The sequence below is a fragment of the Sebastes fasciatus genome, chromosome 19 (assembly GCF_043250625.1).
Source record: "Sebastes fasciatus isolate fSebFas1 chromosome 19, fSebFas1.pri, whole genome shotgun sequence".
NCBI classification, from domain to species: Eukaryota; Metazoa; Chordata; class Actinopteri; order Perciformes; family Sebastidae; genus Sebastes; species Sebastes fasciatus.
Window position 1 is genome coordinate 20,062,221 of NC_133813.1, and position 19,566 is coordinate 20,081,786.

General features: G+C 40.3%; 1 protein-coding gene and 1 long non-coding RNA gene across 2 annotated transcripts in view; one reads left to right on the plus strand and one right to left on the minus strand.

Annotated features, from left to right (window-relative positions):
* Nucleotides 1–2,969: 2,969 nt before the first annotated feature.
* Nucleotides 2,970–19,566, minus strand: part of fyb1b (FYN binding protein 1 b) — a 76,320-nt gene continuing 59,723 nt past the window's right edge. Inside the window, exon 20 of the mRNA XM_074618596.1 lies at nt 2,970–2,981. The gene's annotated coding sequence lies outside the window, so the exon portion shown is untranslated. The remainder of the gene's footprint in view (nt 2,982–19,566) is intronic.
* Nucleotides 9,546–19,508, plus strand: LOC141757496 (uncharacterized). Its single transcript, XR_012591657.1, has 4 exons — nt 9,546–10,361; nt 11,130–11,216; nt 15,693–15,836; nt 18,089–19,508. It is a non-coding gene; the product is annotated as an uncharacterized LOC141757496 (long non-coding RNA).

The window sequence follows — 19,566 nt, forward strand, 5'->3', positions numbered from 1 at the left end:
GAGGTCATGACATTTCCTCTGGCGCACGACTGTCATCAAGCTCATTTATTAATTTCATTTTCATTTTACACACACACAGACACACACACACACACACACATTTTTCATGTTTAATAAAATGCCATGAACATTTTTTCTCCTGTATAATGGGTTCTCTGTTTGGTGTTTCTCTAAGGAAACACCTAACTGAGGTGTTTCCCTAAATTTCCCTCGCCAACGGTCCAGAAGTCCAGCATGCTATTACATATTACATAAGTTGTTCAGTGCACCTCTCAAGAGCTGTGGGGAGCGATCATTTACAATAACGTTAATATGCTCTGAGAGGCTATTCGGACTTTATAGGAAACCTCTAGACATCAACAGATATTACCCAGAGTCTGACGGGGAATTGCTGTAAAGAAAATAGAGAAAGAGACAGTTAATAACTTTGTTATGTACAGTTTTTTTTAAGGGATGTTGATGATAAATCCGAGCACTCCAGTTATACCATTTATATATACTAACTTTTGTGGTAAACAGAAAACTTCTGAATATTTGTTTTATGTGCAAAACTCTTCTCTTATACATTCCTGGGTATATGTTATTAACATTTTGGGCAACACTTTAAGTCCCTCTATTTAGCATATTTAAGCAGTATATAAACATGGTATATTACATGTAAACAAGTTATAAGCAGTTACAACAGTTATAACTCCTCCTGTGGGCGCCCACAAGTGGAAGCTGGTGATGAATGTCAGTAAAACACAATTATAATATGTTATTTATGTCTTTGTACGATATAATTGTTGAAAAAATACTTTACATGAATGAACTACGTTATAATCTGTTATAAACCACTTATTAAATATACTGCTTATAAATGCTGAATAGGGGAAATAAAGTGTCAAAAATTTGATGTGCATTATCACACCAAAAAATATGTAATATGAGTGCAAAAGTTGATTTGCGTGCGTAAGAATATCATATAATTCAAATTAAGTATTTTATAATTATTTTATTGAGGTTCCATTTTACCTTATTACATAGATAGACAGATATTAGAGAGCAGGTATGTAATGAGGGGAGAGAGGTTGGGAATGACATCGGGGACATTGCAGTTACGTGGTTTTATACAATGTATAAGAAATACAACGTTGTTTTCTCACTGTTGTTCATTTTAGACATGAAGAAATAACTGCTGACGTCTGGTTCATCTCAGTATTGTAGCTCTGACAAAATATTTCCCCACCAAGAGTCACCACCTGCACGTCCTTGACTTTTTGAGTAAAAACAACACACGACTTTTAACTTGAGAAAAAAAAAGAAGAAGTTTTGGCCAACCAACTAAACCAACGACAACAGCAGGTTCACTTGGTCTGTCCCAGCCCCCCGGCTCTGTTTACATTCTGCTGGCAGGCCGATCTGGAAGTGTTTGGCTCGGCTCGGCGCTCACTGGGAACTATCAGACAATTCACATTTTAAACTATTTTGATATCAGCTCTGTGGAGAGTTGCCGTTTCCCTGAGAACATGACTTGCCTCTGGGCTCTGGGGCCTGTTGCACCGCCAGAAGAATAAACAGAGGGAGGGGAAGAGAGAGGCGGGGAGAGACAAGAGAGGGTGATGGGAAGAGAGAGAGAGTGTTCCTCAACTTCTACAGTAAAAACAAATACGTTTAAAAAAGTATAATCACACTCTCTGCTGCAAAAATCTCACGATTCTGAGGATGACTACAGTGTAAACACACCAAAAAATCAGGGTTCAAGACGAGTGACTAAATTCCTCGTAACTTAAAAACACAAATATAAAAGTACAAAGAGCATAATATTTGAGTAGATGAAAATGGTTGTACTGTATCTGCTGCAGTGAGCTCTGAGGTCAAGGTTTTCTGGTGAGTAACGGCTTCTTATGTTGAGGTTAAAGGTGCTGGAATTAGAGAGGGAACCCTTCAGCCTGCGTTAATTAGGTGAGTAGTTAAGTTTCACCCCGTTCATGCAGCGCCTGAAGCTGTGTGTGTGGATATGTATGTATGTGTGTGAGTGTGAGTACAAAATAATAGAAGACCTTAACATACGGTCAAACAACACTGATATAAAAAACAAATCTTAATTTGAGCTCATAAGGTTCATCTTTTGTGGAGACAGGTGTTTCAACCATTGATGATTGGTTAATCTGACTAAAAACTTAAAGGTGCAATTGACAACATTGATATCATTCAGCCGCTAGATGACATTTATCTGTTTTTTTCCACACTAACTGGCAACTCGATCGCTGATGACCCAGACGACCCATTTACTGTGGTATTGCTATTTTTGACTGACATTAAGTAAAGATCTCAATCCTTCTTCCACCACTGTTAATCGATAATGATAATACATAATATAACATAACCTAATAATATTATTAATAACTCTGACAGGAGCCATTGTACATGTACATACATTTTAATTATAAGGTTGATGTACTTTTACTTACATACAGTTTTAATTTATTATTTATAATGAAATATTTCTATACTGTGTTATTGCTACGTTTACTTAGACAAAGGAAATGAATACTTCTTTCACCAGCAGTGTGCAGTCTGTGTGTATGTTTTTGTGATATGTTGTGTATTTGATGTGCATATGTGTAATTTTGGAAAAATGTTTGAAATTTGATCTTATTTTTAACCCATTTGTGCCGCAACTGAAATGATTGATTTCCTTTGGTGGAAATGTTCTCTGGGCTCGCAGCACAAATGTGAAGAAATTTCAATATTGGTCAAAAAGTGCGTTTTTCTTATTATACTATATCTAGTATTTGGGCACATGGGACTATTGTTTTTACTATAGACTCCATTATATTTTAGGAAAAAACAGTCGTCCCATGTGCCCAAAAACTAGATATAGTATGATAAGAAAATGTCTGTGTCTCAGAAACTACAAGGAGCACAATCAAGTATTTGGTATCTATGAACTCATAATAAGTTGAATATCAAAGATATGCACACATATGCAGTGTAAAAAAACATTTAATAATCACAATGTTAGTGTTTTTCCCAAGTTTTCACAACTTTGACGATCAATAAAACTGTGATGTTTCATGTGATCTAAAAAGGTCAAAGTTGTACTGTTAGATAGTTGACCGAAGTATCAAACCTTTTACCAATCAGAACAAATGTTGTGGCATTTTTCCATATCATATCAAATATAGTCTTTGGGCACAAATGAAAAAGTATGGATCCATGTCAGTAATAAAGTAATTTGACACATTGATTGACAAATTCTTGACAAATTCCCTAATTTTTGAGACCTTCAGCATTGCATAATTTTTAAGAATTTGACTAACAAACCAGAAGTCCTGTCCGTCTTAAACTGCCTCGTGTTGCCCTGGAAGCTCTATTAAAGCTGACACACACACTACTAATTGCTAGTCAGCTGCATGACTCACTTGTGTAGCTTGTTTCCTTTTTAAAAAATGATTTACAGTAGTTGCTATAATCGCCTGTGACAGTCCTGACAGAAAAAACACTATTATAAAGTGTTGTTTTGTCCATTACTGTGCATGCATTTGTGCATTTCTGAGTGCATGCACATATTGCTAATGCAGGAACTTAAAACAACCTCGTGGCCAATCAACAGGTCCGCCTTCTCCGCTTCAGGTTCGAATGACCTATTAGCCAAATGTGTTTATTCAGTGTTTAGTCACTATTACCCTCAGTATGATCCCTGCTCTAAAGGGCTAATGGCTGAACATTTTTCCCCCCAAGTCCGACTTCACCGTAAAATAATTGATCGCATATGAGAGCAACTGGCACGCGTTTCCTCTTGTTTTCCTAAAGAGGTGATATCATGCGGTCAGGCTGCTTGTTCGTCACCGAGATAGCGTGATTGCTTCCGGTGCTGAGGAAAGAAAAGAAAGAAAGAAAAGATGTTTAGGAGGGCAATGTGGTTCTCAGTGAGGCACCGTGGCATTAAATCACACATCGAATAATTTGGTGTGTTATCGCTCTAAAAACTGCCCCCGCCCCCCCCACCTCCGGAACGAAGCCAAAGAAAGAACATGAATTGTTTTGCAAGCTGTGTTTCAAATGCTCCGTCATTACGTCAGCAGGAAATTGTCCTTTATCAAAAACTACACTTTGCAGCTTAATCTTTACCGTTTCTGGAGATAACATTTCAGCTGCATGGATTTATTTCGTTGTTTTCTTTTCCTGAAACATCAAATTAATCTTTTCAATCTTGCTTTTGGTTGGTTTATAATTTGAGAGATGTTTGTCTCCCTTTAGCCGTTCAGATTACACGGTCAACTGGAATAAATGGGCCTGTTTATTCAGCGCTTCCAATTGTTAGGTCTTTATGTTTACAACTTACAGAACACTTTATAGACATTTTGTTCTATTTATCATTTTATTGTTGGTCATTAATGCTCTTTATATATATTTATATAATATTTATACACTCCATTTTTTTTACCACCACTTGTGTACATAACAGTTTTGTCTATTCCTTGCCTTTGCCTTTATCCAGCTTTGTTGTCCTTGTCCTTAGCTGTTATTTTTTCTATTTCTGTGTGAGAGAGAGATGCATAAAACCTGAGTCAAGTTCCTTGTATGTATGTACTTGAAAAACATTTTTTATTCTGATTTAAAATCTGGTCTGACTCGTCAAAAATCAACACTGGCTCCTCTAGTGGACATTTTTTAAGTTCAGTATTAAAAGCAAATAGATCAAAATTGATTTGCACTCGTGCTCAGCTTTTCACTATTTGACATATTCTGCGTAATAAATCTGTTAGTCCATGTAAATCCACATAAGCAGTTTACATGCATGCGTGTGTGTGCGTGTAATATATTTCTCTCTTTTTGAAGGTGTGTGTGTATTTGTGATTATTCACTGTGTGCATCCCATGTAACACTACCCTAAACTTGGTGTGTGTGTTCAGTACTTGAAGGGGCATATGTACGAGCGTGCCCGTGCTGCGTTTGTGTGTGTGTGTCCCCTATATGTTACATTTACCTAAACTGCTGCTCTCTCTTTTTCCTGCTTCATTTTGACAAATTTGCGTTTCCAGGAAGCCTCTGAGGTCAGCGCGGCATCTGTTGCTACTTATAGGTCCAAGATGCAGTCATGAAGCACACACACATACGCACACCTACACACACACACACACACACACGTGCATGGTGCAGGAGCTGCTTTGTATAAGTTACTGAAGAACCGAGACCCAATCAGACATGAAGGCGTGTTTAAAGTTCCCAAAGTGACTTTAAAGAGGAGTCCAGGTCTAGACCTCCAGGTTTAACGGAGAGGGTTAAGAGGGTGTATGTGAAGGAAGTGGATCATTATTTTAAGGGGGCTAAACTAGAGTTATACAATAATTTTAGCATTATAAACAATGGACCAGTTAAATGCAATGAAATAATGCAATAGTGATTTTGATCAATTCAGACTTTCAGCTGTTTTCCTAAAGCGCAAAGTGAATACATTTTCTCAAATAGAAGCTCTATGACTTCATGCCGTCTCATCTTCTTCTTATGTGTGCATGTGTATGTTTCTTCTTTGAATATCAGATTACTGACATGCAGACAGTCGTTCATTCTCTCAGAGCTTCGGCCAAAGCGAACAGAACACCTGGATAGTTAAACTGGCTGCATTGGTTTGGCCAAAGCCGTCCACTGCATCAGCCCTTCACCCCCAACTGTTTCACCCTGTCAGTCCTCATTCCCTTTCATTCACGTCTCTTCGCCCAAAACCACATTCATGACCAAACATGGCCTGATCCCATCAAAGTGATGCATCGGAGTACCTCAGCGAAAACCCTCAGATACTTCGGCGATACCGCAGCGATGGAAGCGGAGAAGAAGAAGAAGAAGGAGCCCATTTTGCTCTCACGGTTTCTGGAAAGGCATCGAGGAGGCACCGAGGAGAGAAAGATGAGAGAAGCCAGACGTCTAGAAAAGATCTGTAAGGAAAAGGTTTTCTGTTCTTGGTTTGGTCTGAAGCCACAGGAACTGGGCTTCACAGCCAAGTCCCTGAGCAGAACCCAGAACCGCAGATCGCAGACCTCTGTCTCGGTATGCAGAGAGGTCTGCATTCCAGTTAAACCTCATGTTTGTTTTTTCATATTTATGTCATGAAGTGAAGCGAAGGTGAAAACATACATGCTTAAATTAAGTGATTTTACTTGATAATTCAACACAAAACAGAATGCAATGCACCATTTATCACCTGTGGATACAGAAACAGAACATCTGGGTCACTGGGTGACATGTCTGTTCTTTATTTTGAGTCAGTCCCACATACGCCATCCTGCTGCTGTAAATAGTCAGCGCAGTAATTCCACGGCTGAAAATATCCCCCCAAAAATGCACTATTTACTCGTGTTTGGGTAAAGTTTAGTAAAAACTACCGTGCCCAGATGTTTTATCTGACACATGCCAGTGTTTTATGTAATATTAGGCCTCATGCAAGAAGCAACATACAAAAAAAAGTTCTCTTCATTTTGTCCGTATCCACGATTCATTCTTATTTTGTTAGTACCAATTGATTTCTGGGATTCACCAATGTTTTCTTACTCTTGCTCTTCTAAGATAACATTTTACGAGTCGAGGAGCACTCTTATAAAGGTAAGAAAAAAAACCATCTTGTTTTCCCAGTTCACAAATTGTTTGTCCAATGCAAGGAAACATTTTTCATGAAACAAGTTTTCAATTTGAGGATGCCCAATGCCCCTCTTGGGTATTTGTACACAGCATAACACCTATAGCATTTAGGGTGTGTTACCTATGCCAATACCTGTCCTTATATAGTGTTTAGGGGTGGTACCTACGGTAATACCTGTCCTTATATACGTACATGTCCTACACTGTTTTCTTTCTTGCTTGGGCCGGAGTCGACATCATTACTCGCTGCCATCGTCACCGCCGCTGTCTCTCTCTTGCTTCACCACTCACTTCCTACGTACACACACACTAAGCACTGGCCCTGCCTCAAAAGACCTACATTATTCTCACAACAGCTGGCTCTAGAGAGGGCCATTCGCGTTATCGTGTCGGCAACCGTAGCTCTTCTACACGCTTGACACACAGAAGATGCTTCAGTTGGTTGCAATCTTCAACCTCACGGCAACATACTGCCAGATCCACTGCAACTGCAGCTGAAGACACTTTTCACGTGGGCTTCAACATCCATCTGTGCTGCTGGTCGTTGTTTGGGTCTGGCGGATCAGCCGAAAAGGAACCAGTGGAGTGCCCTGCAGTCTACATGTACCCACAACATCCTTGGTTTGGTTTCAGCTATAGGGACTTCTACATTTACTTACACACGTCGCTCTCCTTCTCTTTTTTTATCGCTCTTCATGTCTCCTGACAGGATCTACTGTCAACTATCCAATAAAGGCAAAAACAACCGAAGGGGAGCCAACACTGAGGGCTCCTCTCAATAAAAGTTGTGGTTTTATGGAGGATTATTCGCTGGACTATTTCTTGGAGGGGACTCAGATTTTTGGTTTTACACTTCAGTTTTTGGATGGATTAAACAAATACAATATAATGTGTTTATTAGTCAGCTGTGGAAGTGCTGGTAGGTGGCCAGACTAGCTGTTTCCCCCTGTTTCCAGCTAACAGGTTGTGGCCATACATTTAACACACAGACATGAGAGTGGTATCGATCTTCTCATCTAACTCTTGGCAAGAAAGCAAATAAGTGCATTTCCCAAAATGTAAAATTATTACGTATTTCCACCAGCCGCCAAATTACACGTCAACCTTTTAGTTGCCTTAGTTTTTGCACTGCTCCACTGAGCTGTGAGTGTTGCTGAACTGCACGGCGAGGAGATGTTAAGATGCTGAACCCGCGGGGTGATGGACTCTCCGTGGCCCGCCGTGTTAACAGGACAGACCTGTTAGAGGAGCGAGGACCACCCCAACGCAGCTTCCCTCGATAAAACTCAACCAGATGTGTAATGAAGGCCGTGTATGCGTGAGGACGGTGTGTGTATGTATGAGTGTAATCATTCTCACCTGTGTTGCCGCTGTGTGCTGATACAACCCCCCCGTGTGGAGGTTAATGGATGCGATACCCTGTTGGGTTCGACCAAGTTTCTGCCTTTGTTTCTCTCTCTCCCCGTCACAATTCTGCAGATCTTACATCACCTCACCCTCCTCGTTTTCTTTTTGTCCCGTCCAACATTTTCTTTTTCTATTTGCGGTGTTTTAGGTTCTCTTCCCCCCTTAGGGCTTACATGCGGAATTAATTTTCATATTCCCTTTCCATAATTCCCTTTCTCCTCCTTAACTGACAGCCCTTCTCCCTCCTTCACCTCCTGTACCCCCTCCTCCTCCCCTTCATCCCCTCATCCCTACCTTACAGCTGTTGTTTTGGATTAGTCAAATAGCTCCTGTCAGATCCAGTGATCCTTCTCCTTTGCCACCCACAGAGCTGCACTCCACTCACTCACACTTTCTGTCTCTCTCTTGTGCACGTGCACACAAGCCGTATTGACGTCTTTGACAGGTGCGTGTCAAGGTGTCTCTGTGGGCCGGGGCCGTGAGGTTGCCGTTGTTTCAGAGGGCTCCGCTGGCTTTTCTTTCTTTTCAGGTCCAGGAAGGCGCGACGGTGCTGGCGTAGCGCTCACACCTCTCAGTAAAAAAAAAAGGGTGTTGTTCTAAATCGGACAAGGAGCGTCATAAATTCCCAGAGTTTTACTTCCCTGGAATTCACCTTTACCTTTCAGCTGCTGCTCTCTTCTTCTTCTTCTTCTTCTTCTTGGATGTCTCGAGGAGTCTTTATTATTTTTTGGGGGAATTTTGACAGCTGCAGGTCTGGTCATCCATGCTGGGCGAGACTGACTGACACTGAAAAGGGTTTTGACATGATGATGGCAAGAGTAATAGTGTTATTTCAGTCATTTTGGAGAAAGGGAGTAGCTGGGTGTGCATGCGTGTGTGTGTGTGATAGAACGAGAGAGTCCAGTTGCAATAGAACAGCAAAGATATGCGTCGAAGCAGAATCGGGAGAGGTGCTACATAATAATTTGACAGAGACATGTCGAACCAATGATGTTGTTTCAGTGATTACAGAAATAGGTTGCTTTTAGTTTAGAGTTTCAGTGATACAGTATACGGTAGGGGTGCGGTGCAAAGACAACACAGGAGTAGCTGTTACTGTTATGAATGAGCGGCAGAAATCTGTCTCCTTTTGACCATAAATGTTATACGGTACATTGTAAGGGGATTTCATGTCTGTGTTTATGAGTTTGTATTGAGATCAAGCATGCAGTGGCAGTCCAAAATGAAATTTGCAGTCTAACTTGGGTCATTTCTCAATGACAGGGTGCCATCTAGGTTGTTATACAGGTAGTGCTTGAATGAGACATATAAAAGACAAGATCTTACATTTTCAGAAAAATGACCGTTAGAGACTACAAATGTGAGAGACATATTCGCTGTAGAAATGCTCCTTGATATGAGTCAGTATTTGAATTGAGGTCATCAGAAATGAAAAGAAATGCACATGCCCATCATCCACTATGCTCACACTCCTGTTTCTATGACTACTGAGCTGATTTCAGTTGTTCCAACTACACATCAACCTTTCTTTGTATTAAAACATGTTTCTTTCACACATATTTACACTTCACAAACATAAGCCGACCAGGCGGTCCGGTGCTTAACATTTTCCTACTTCCGACCCCGTGTTCAGATCAGATCTTCTTTTTCCCCAAAAGACTTTAAAAAACCTTCAACAAGAATGTCATATTCTTCTAATTAGACTACTGTCGGCTTTGTTCCAGCCTTCACATATCAATCATGGTAGCTGTCGGCTCTTTATGGCCATATAAATAATGTATCAATCACACACACACACTATTACGCACATAGATTGATGTGGTGGCTTTAATCAGTTAAATAGCTCCGTGCCAATTAGCAGTATTTCTATCCAGTTAGCAGACACTATTATAAAGCCATCAGAGTCTCACACGATTGATGAGTGTGTGTGTGAGGGAGACATTACTGAGCTATGTAAAAATATAGATTGACATTCAAGGTTTTCTTTTTAATGATCTTCAAATAACTGCATATTAGACCACAAAAGACCCTCTTATGTTTATATACATGCACATCTATAACCTCAGCTCCTCAAATCACCTCACATTCAAACTCGCTTTACTCACAGCTGGTCAAACTCCCTGTCGGTAAAGGACAACATCTCGCCTCCTCCTCCGTTCCCTCTTCCTCTTCCTCCTCTACGTCCTCTCGGTCTCTCCATCCTGGTGTTTTCTTCTCCATTGCCCTGCGTTCCTCCTTCAGCTTTAAGGACAAGATCCGACCTCTTCCTCCACTCGCGGGCTTCCTCTGTAAGACAATGGCAGGCCAAAGGAGCTGTGTGTGCATCCAGAGAGGTGTGTGTGTGTGCACGTTTATTTGCAAATGAACTCATATGTGTAGGTGCATTATTAGTTATTAGTAGCATCTGTATACATGTTGTTTCTTTTATGTGTCCGTGCAGGTTTGTAGATTTGATGTATGTGTGTCGTTTATAAATTACATATATTAGTTGGTGTTCATGTAGATTTATGACGCAGGAAACAGCGACTATGTCTCTGTAAAACAATAGAAGATTCACAGCGCTACTGCAAACACACACACATGCACTCTTTTGGCACTCGCTTCTCCTGAGACCACTTCGCTTCGACCACAAGGAACTCCCTTCCTGCTGCAATGCTGGCACACACACACACACACACACACTGAGTGACACATCCCCTGGGCTCACAAGTCATCAGGATAAAGCTTCAACAGTTGTGCATCCTCTTTTCGAAAGTTAAAAAAAAGTAAGGAATAAAACACAAGGGATACAGGAAATAAAAGTGAGAAGTCTTGTACGTCCACGTACGAGCTGTCAGATTTATTTATGGGATTATGGCTGTGAGGAGATAAAGAGAAAGAGTGTCGCCCTCATATATCAGCTTTTCCTGCTTTGATAAACTATGTCATTTGAAGCCGTATCAGACTGGAAAGCACTACATTATTGTTGCAAAGGAAATGCTAGATTCCACTGTGTGTAATCCTCATGAGACAATAGCCTTGAGTGGCCGTGTTCACTTATGGAGGTATAATAAGCTTTCTTTCTTTCATGTCACCCTTCCCCCCCTCTGTGTCGATGGAAGCGCTGAAGGCCCACTTGAGACGGGCAAAGATGCCGTAGCCACCGTCCGCTCCCCCCTGTGAATGCAGACAGTCACCCCGAGATAAAGGTGAGATAAAATACATGAGATTATGGTTGAATCATTGAGCTTTTCCCCCTATTCTCTCGCACAATGCAGTAACAGTCAATCACCTGCATAACACAGCCTAAATATAGGGTTTAAGACTTGTTACACCACTACCCGCAAGGCTTGTAATTGAAACTTTTCCATTCTGTTTTTTTTTTTTTTTTCAAATGCTTTGGCTGCCGAGGGGAGATTGGCAGCTCTGAGTGGCCAGCAGATGAAGCGGCTGGCGCGCTAATGAATAGAACGCTGATTGCAGGATCCCCGAGATGCAAATTACCGCGCCTGCCACCCCTGACGACCGGCAATTACCGGGCCGCCGCGGCGGACGCCTCGTGCATATTCATCGCACCCGCTGGGCATATTGATCAACAACTTACTTCAAGCAAGAAGCACTGAAATGTATCGTGTCGCTCAGTCAGTGCTAAAAAAAAAATACTCTTTATTTCACTGTTGTCAAAATTAACACAGTAACATCCAGCAGGACCGGCCCTTTAACTAGGTATTTCTTTTAATCAGGCTCAGGTATAGGCTAATTGCTAGTATGTCACATTTTCAAGAAGAAGTGACAAAACATGTCATTCATTGGAAAATAATCTGAATTCAGATATTAATTCCTGCTTGTACTTTACCTAATTAACTGCACTTTAAGTTCACTGCCCCCAACAATGACGTGCAGCTCTAAGTTTTGTCTAAATCTTGACAAATGTTTCAGGCTTTTCTTATTTCATTCGCAGTGGACAAAATCAGAAAGAGTATTAAATGCAATGCTTTATCCCCAATTTTCTTCACACCACATATGCTCATTAAAGATTAGTTCAGTTTCGTTTAGTTTTAACATGAGTCACAGGAATTATGTCATTATACTAATAGCAGTCCATTCGGGACTGTGTTAAAATGACAAGCATTTCTCCTGTTTTCATGCTGCTAATAAGCACCTACACTCAGTATTTAACCCTCAGCACTGACAACTGAGGTTTAAATGTTATTTTTGTCCATTTAACTCATATTTTGGAGATACGCACACTTTTTATGGAGTCATTCCTGAAAACACACACACACACACACACACACACACACACACACACGCAGACACACACACACTCAAGCGCTGTGCTGAACATGGAATATGAATATGAAAGGGCTTCTTTCAACAACAACGGAAAAACAAGAGCGCTGCCAGCGGTTAATGGGACCAAATGAAGGAAAGCTGAGCAACATCGGATTTTGAGCTCTCTCCCTCAAAACAAACATCCAATGATCACATTAGCGATGGATCACAGAGCTGTGTCATTATTGTCTTGTGTGTCCTGTCTGGTTTAGAGAGTCACTTCCACATCTGAAAAACAACACAACAACAAAAAAAAAGATTTGAGATGACAAAAACTTCCTTTCCGGAGAGTCAAATTTTCTAAATGATTTATATTTTTTATCCCAGACTTACCGGGCAGAAAATAGCAATCCAAAGGTCACCGTATATTTATGATATTTAACATTATTTAACATTATTTACACTGAAGGACCCACTTAAAAACAACCTGTTTATCAAAGGAAATGTTTTTTTCTAACCACAATGGTTTCACTAGATTTTTAGCCTTTCATCATGCAGTGAAATGTAGAATAATAAAGGTCTTAAAGCCCCTGAAGGCTTGGTGTAAATCTTGAATATTTCTCGATAACATAACATATTTATTAAATAACTACCGCTCAAATTCGAAGCTTGGAAAAACTGTCATCAGATTTTGATTGAAATTTTGCTAAATTCTGATTGGTGCACAGAGACATATGACATCACCTTTTTTCAACTCCAGTTCACTTCAAACCAGTGAGAAAACCCAACCTGCTCTCACTCCCAACTCGTCAAATACTGTTTGGTCAGTGCCCCTTTATTTTGAAAGGACATGTGCATGTAACGAGCGTTTTTTGACACGTCGCTTCTGGTGCGTCCTAAAGTAACGCAAGAGGGGTACCCCGTGTGTCAGTCTCTGATGCCGACCACACGGCGGTATTCGACGAGTTCGGAGTGAGAATGTGTTGGAAAAACAAAAATGTTTCAACTTTAGCAGAAAGTTTTATGTCCATGTAGGACCCCATCGCTCATAATAAGAAGCTGATTACGGAGTATTAGGTCCTTTAAAATCCAATTTTGTAACATGGCCCCTCTACAAGATACCTAATATTACCTAATAATGCAGGACCTGTGTTAGTTGATATTGTACTTTATGGTGTAAATTTCCAAACAAAATTCAAATTAATCGAATCAACAAAAACAGGTAAAAAGAGGTACTTTGGGGCAGTTGCCTGCGTTGCCCAGTTGGTAATCCAGCCGTATTAGGTGAGCCTGAAACTGGAGCCTCTGCACTTTGTGAGAAACAACTGCCGAGGTGCCAACGAGCAAGACACCAAATTTACATAACTGTTATAGCGGCTCAGATGTCAACAGGACTGTAGTTGCACCACTAAGCAGCTCCCAACGGTGCTGCCCTCCCTCCCTCCCTCCTTCTGCTGCTACTTCCCCGGCCCAGTGTGCTCTTAGTGAAGTTTTCCTCTTAAATAAGGGTTAACACACGCACACACACACACACACACACATACACACACAGACCTCTTTCTCTTTCAACTTTTCATACACTCACCAGCTATGCATATAGATGCATATCTTAAATATTACCAACCCTCCTGATAATAATCTCCACACACATACTGAACAGTCTGACGTGTTTCCGTCACACAATAGCAACCTGCAGTTAGGTGGGGGGGGGGTGCGGGGGAGGAAAGCCCAAATGTAGGAAGGGAGAAAAAAAACCCTTATAGTTAAAGCAAAAGAGAAGAAAGAGCAAGTGCAGGTGCTGACCTCCAGAGCTGCTAACATATGTTGCTATCGGTGTGTAATTTCTCCGCTACAGATTCTTATCTTCTTATCAGAGAAAGGCTGGTGTGCTGACGTCCGCCCATCAAACGGCGACTCGGCGGCCCAAATTGCATCAATCAGGGTCTGGAGTGGAGCGGCGCTTTGAGTTTCTTAAATTGGTGGAATAACGAATCTACTTCCAATTGTTACCTTAGATTTCAACTTTTGATGGGAAACTGTGAGAAACGCAGCAGAGGAAAAACTGTAGATGAGACCGTGGCTTGTTTGTATGTACAACTTGTTGCTGCCTCAAAGAACTTACAGCAAGATTTTCTCAATAATATACTTGAGTGATTGTAAACATCAGATTGCTTTATGCATAATTCAATCTGCATTGGGTTAGGAGGTTGTCCATAGGCTCAAACCAGTGGGTTACCCCCAAGTCTGAGAAGTGAAGCCAATGCTGAAGTGCCTTAAACTTGCATTCTTTCTAATAGCCAGCAGGGGGCGACTCCTCTGGTTACAAAAAGAAGTCTGATTGTATAGAAGTCTATGAGGAAATGACCCTACTTCTCACTTTATTTAAATCTTCAGTAATCATTGTAAACATGAATTTATGGTCTCAATCGCTAGTTTCAAATCTTCTTCAATACAGCATGATGTTCATGTAGTAAATTATGGTCCCATTTAGAGTCAAATAGACCATAAAGCAGGGTATGCTTTAGGGCGTGGCTACCTTGTGATTGACAGGTTGCTACCACGGTGTTGTCCATTCTGGGAGTTGTCTGCGTTTTTGTCTTACAACCTTAACCCTTTAAAACTCACAGCGTGTTTTCAGTTCATGAAAGACCTTTTTGGTCGTCTGAAAATGTCTTATTCAGCGTTGTGCTTAGCTCCTCCCTCTTGTTTCACTTCTGGTTGCAAAAAAACAATATGGTGACGGCAAAAATGCCGAACTTGAGGCTTCAAAACAGCAGTCCATTGTGGACTATGAGGTTAGCCAATTGACAAGCTTCATGATATGATATTATACTTCTATGATCTGCAATGATCCGATTCAGATTTCCTTCATAAAATGTAAATGATTGTGAACATATATCTATTACAGTGGAGTAGAATAAAGCTGTAATATCCCCAAAGGCTAATTTGGCGTACAGACAGCAGTCAATTGATAATAAATACAGAAAAGTTAAAAAGGTTAATACCAACATCATCACTTGGGCCTTTTTCACAGGAGACACTTTGACCTAGCTTATGAAATGTTGACATTTCAGGGATCCATTGTTCAGAGGACAACGATGATGTTTCTACTATCTCACTTACATCACTTGGATCAGCTCCCAAAATCTGTGATTGAACTTTGTGCTCCAACTTGAATTAATGCTATAAAGGGAGGCCATTTATTTTTCCTGATCAACTCCAAACGCAACTCATTTTTTCAAGTTCTGCAGGCTCACAGGAACAATTGTCACATGTTTTCAACCATATGTTGGGACCCTAAAGCTTCCTGATCAGGATAGTCATGCTGCAGATGAAAATAATGAAAAGCTGTGGAATGGACTGATTCCTCTGTCTGTCTGTCTGTCTGTGTTTGTTTGCCCGTCTGTCAGCCAGCCAACGTGAATGCAAGTCAGTCCTGCCAGCAGCAGAATTGTAACAGGAAGCAATCACTTCAGGAGCAAAATGACTATTGAGAGGCGTCAGTCATGTTCATGGCCAGAGCAGCAAGAATGTTGCACAGCGTGATGCTGAAGGTGAGTTTGTTTCTCTAAGAAGTCCTTTTTCAGGATTTTACCTGATCGATCTGGTGTTTTAAATACTTTTATGTTTGCTCCGGCTGTCACATTTGTGTATTATATGACTTTGTTGCTGGTCATGTTGTATCATAAACGTACAGTTCAATTTTTCCCTCCAAACTGACAGCTTGGTTCTTAAAATATGAAAATCACAAGTAGATTTCAGAGTGAAGTTTACATTTCATATCATCCAAATATACCCTATAACATTCCAGTCTGTGTGGTAATATTACGAAAGTGATGACCTGACCCTGGGTGTCTTCGGAGTTAGCGCTCTTCTCTGCTGGTGTGTGCATTTTGCCGGTGTGGTCACATGATCGCTTGTGACAGGGGTCACGCGGGGTCAAGTGGGGTCATGAGTAGTATCCTGACATCCTGCCAGTCTAATCACCTGTTTATTTTTTTAACAACCAAACTCTGATCCACGCTGGCTGAAGAGGAGAGAGAGGGAGAGGGAGAAAGTGACAGTAAGAGGAAAGGTTGATTGAGGTTCAGCTCGATCGTGATCGATCTCATGTAGGGATGTGTATCTCATATTTAGTGGTAGTTCTGGTACAAAGTGCTAGCACGTTAAGTTTACATGTCTCTTTATTTAACTCCTTTACTGTAAATACAGCAGCCTGGATGTGGATAAGTTCTTACAAACTTGTGCAGTGAAGCCAAACACCGTTCAGATCTACAGAACTTTCTTTTAAAGTCTGGTGGAGATCCAAAAGTTTCCAAAGATACCAAATATGTCCAGAATTGAATATGGATGTATATGTGAAATGTGTATAAAATTCAAATATTTAATTTTGATGAAACGGTGCAGCCACTTAGAAACACGGCGTTGTTGGGTGAACATTATATAGCTTCAATGAAGAGCTGAAACAAGCAGATTCATAATATACTGTACATGTCATACTCTCAGACAGTGTAAATTCATTTTCCAACCTTAAAGCTGCTTAAAGTGGAAGTTAATAGGCAATACTAAATATTAAAGGGTTAAAATAATATTTCTTCTTATTTGAATTCTCACTTACATGTATCAAAATTACATTTTGATTTGCTAAGCACTTAGAAACATGGAAATATCTATTAAGACAGTCTGCTGGGATAACAACACTAAGAGAAGTACAATAGCAGTACAGCTTGTTGCTGCCCTCTTTTGGGAGGTGCTGGTACCGGCTATGTTGTGGACTTCACTTGTATTGACCAGCCTTCACCACAGAGAGGAGATAGATTACAGCTGTCTGGTGAATGATGTGTGGTCTGATGGGAATATACACCGGCGGACACTGGCAACATTTTGAACAAATGGAGATTTGCAATATGAAATACACATTTTTTTTTTTCTTTGTTTATTTTTGGATCATTCTCTGTCCCTTCCAGTTCACCATGTAACAACACTGCTCTGCCACTGGTTAGGACAGTGTTACTCTTATAAAATAATTACAGTATATTTAAAACACTTCTTAAAACTAATTTCTATTAATTAGCCTCTCAACAATTTTCTATATTTTACCTTTGCCATCTTATTATGTTGTATATGCTGATATATAATATAGATAGATATAGATAGATAGATAGATCATCCTCATCCTCAGGTTGCCATTTTTCACTTTATGTAGGATGATGTGTTTTTTGCAAACAAGCCTTCATCAGAGCACCACAACAGTGATATTATTATTATTTTGATGAAATATGATCATTGTATGATGATGATGGTGCTGTGAAATACAAAATGGTCAACTGAGACCAGAGCATTGAGAAGATTTTTAGCTGTTACTAATGTTGCAGCTCGTAAAATGTAAGGCCACAATGATGAGATGAGAATAATACAAGTCATAAACTAATATAATAATGTAGCTATTCGCTACTCACAACTCGTGGGAACTATATGCAGAATGTTTGTGGATGCAAATGGAGACATTTGCAATGAAAACACACAAGGAATATTTTAATCTTGCTTGTATTTGAATATGATAATAGGCTATGTGGGAAACACATGCTTCACTCATGCATTTTTAATATCAAACATCCCTCTATGTTTCTATAAGACTTTGCATGAACAAAGTTCAAAGACTCATGGTTACCGGTTACAGTATCAGTCCTGCTCTGTATGGGCTGTGTAAACTACTATGAGTTTACACCATGTTTGTTTCAAAGAGCTTCAGCCAGCAGGTTTTCTTACTCTGTGAGCGACTTGTTGAATATTTTATCTCCTTCAGGTAGAAGGAGGGTCAGGTTGCAGCGAGATGACTGACTGCAGGACAGGAGGGCTCCAGAGACCTGCAGGGAGGGATCCACCCACCACATGCAAACAGTAAAGGGATGGTGATGACAATGAGATATTTAATAGCACAGATGCTTTATTGTGAGCAGTGATGCTGCTCGGAGGAAGCTGAGCCCCGTCAGCATCACTGACTGAATATCTGTTGAGAAAATATGCATTGTACATTTTTTTAGGATTTAAATCTATATTTCAGTCTCTCAGGAGTTGGTGGAGACCAGAAACAGAGCTAAACGGAGAGTGAATATTCAGCCGATTAGCCTGTTATCACGTCTTTAAATGGGCGTTATCAGTGGTTTTAAGGCTCATAGATGTGGGTCAGTGAGGCCCATAGTAGGTTTTATCATCTATTCACATGGTCAATCACCAAAAGTAGGAATACAAGAGGACGACGGCAACCGTAGAAATTATGACAGGAACAAAAGCGGAAGTGGGGCGCTGTAAACAGCGTGAAACTCCATATGACATGGAGGTCGACAAAACACTTTCACCCAGAAGATCGGGTTTCACACTCCGTCTTTAGTTGTTTTTATGTGTTCACAAGCGTTAAGTTTCACTTTCAGTTTTGAAACAGGTATTTTAGGCCAAAACTTAATCTTTTTCCCTAAACTTAACTAAGTGGTTTGTTACCTAAACCTAAAGAAGCCTTTTTGTTTGTGTTCAAAACATAACGTTTCATTCAGTTTTACAATGTGTTAGAACATGTTGGTTTTAAATTTTGCTTTCAATTTTACAGTGTAGTAGGCGTAGTAGGCCCCTACTGACCCACATCTATATAGCGAGCGATAACGCACATGTAATGGCCTGACAGTGGAATCAAGTGCGTGTGCATACAAGCAGGATTTTGTGACATCGAAACTAGTGTGGAAGCCAACCATGGTCCAAATAAACAACCCACGCAAGTGTGATGTGGAAACCTAAAACCACCAGTGCAAAAACACACTGAGAGCAGACTTGTCAGTGAAGTAGGACACGTCTTGTGTCGAGCAGTTAAGTTATTTAAATGATGTCCATAGCTCCTGAAATTTTCAATGAATTTATCCTGGTGATTGAATGTTGTTTTTTGTAAACCACATCAGACACACAATTCCAAACAAATTATTTTGATATGTCCTAAAACCATCCATCTTTAAGTAGACATCACGACAAAGGGAAGAAGGTTAGAAAAAGAAAGTTCAAGTCAAGCTCTACATAATTCATCACACTGGGAGAATATTGTGATCAAGTAGATATGTCTCTCTTATCAGGGTTGATCATTTTAGCACAGACCTACGACATCTATTCTGTAACTGCCCTTTCATAATACAATATCCCTAGTATCTCAGTAAAGCATCTTATTGCATGTAATAGTAGGCTGATGAAATGGATAGGTATGTTTCATTACAAGCCTCCACATCCACCTTTCTCAAGACCTGC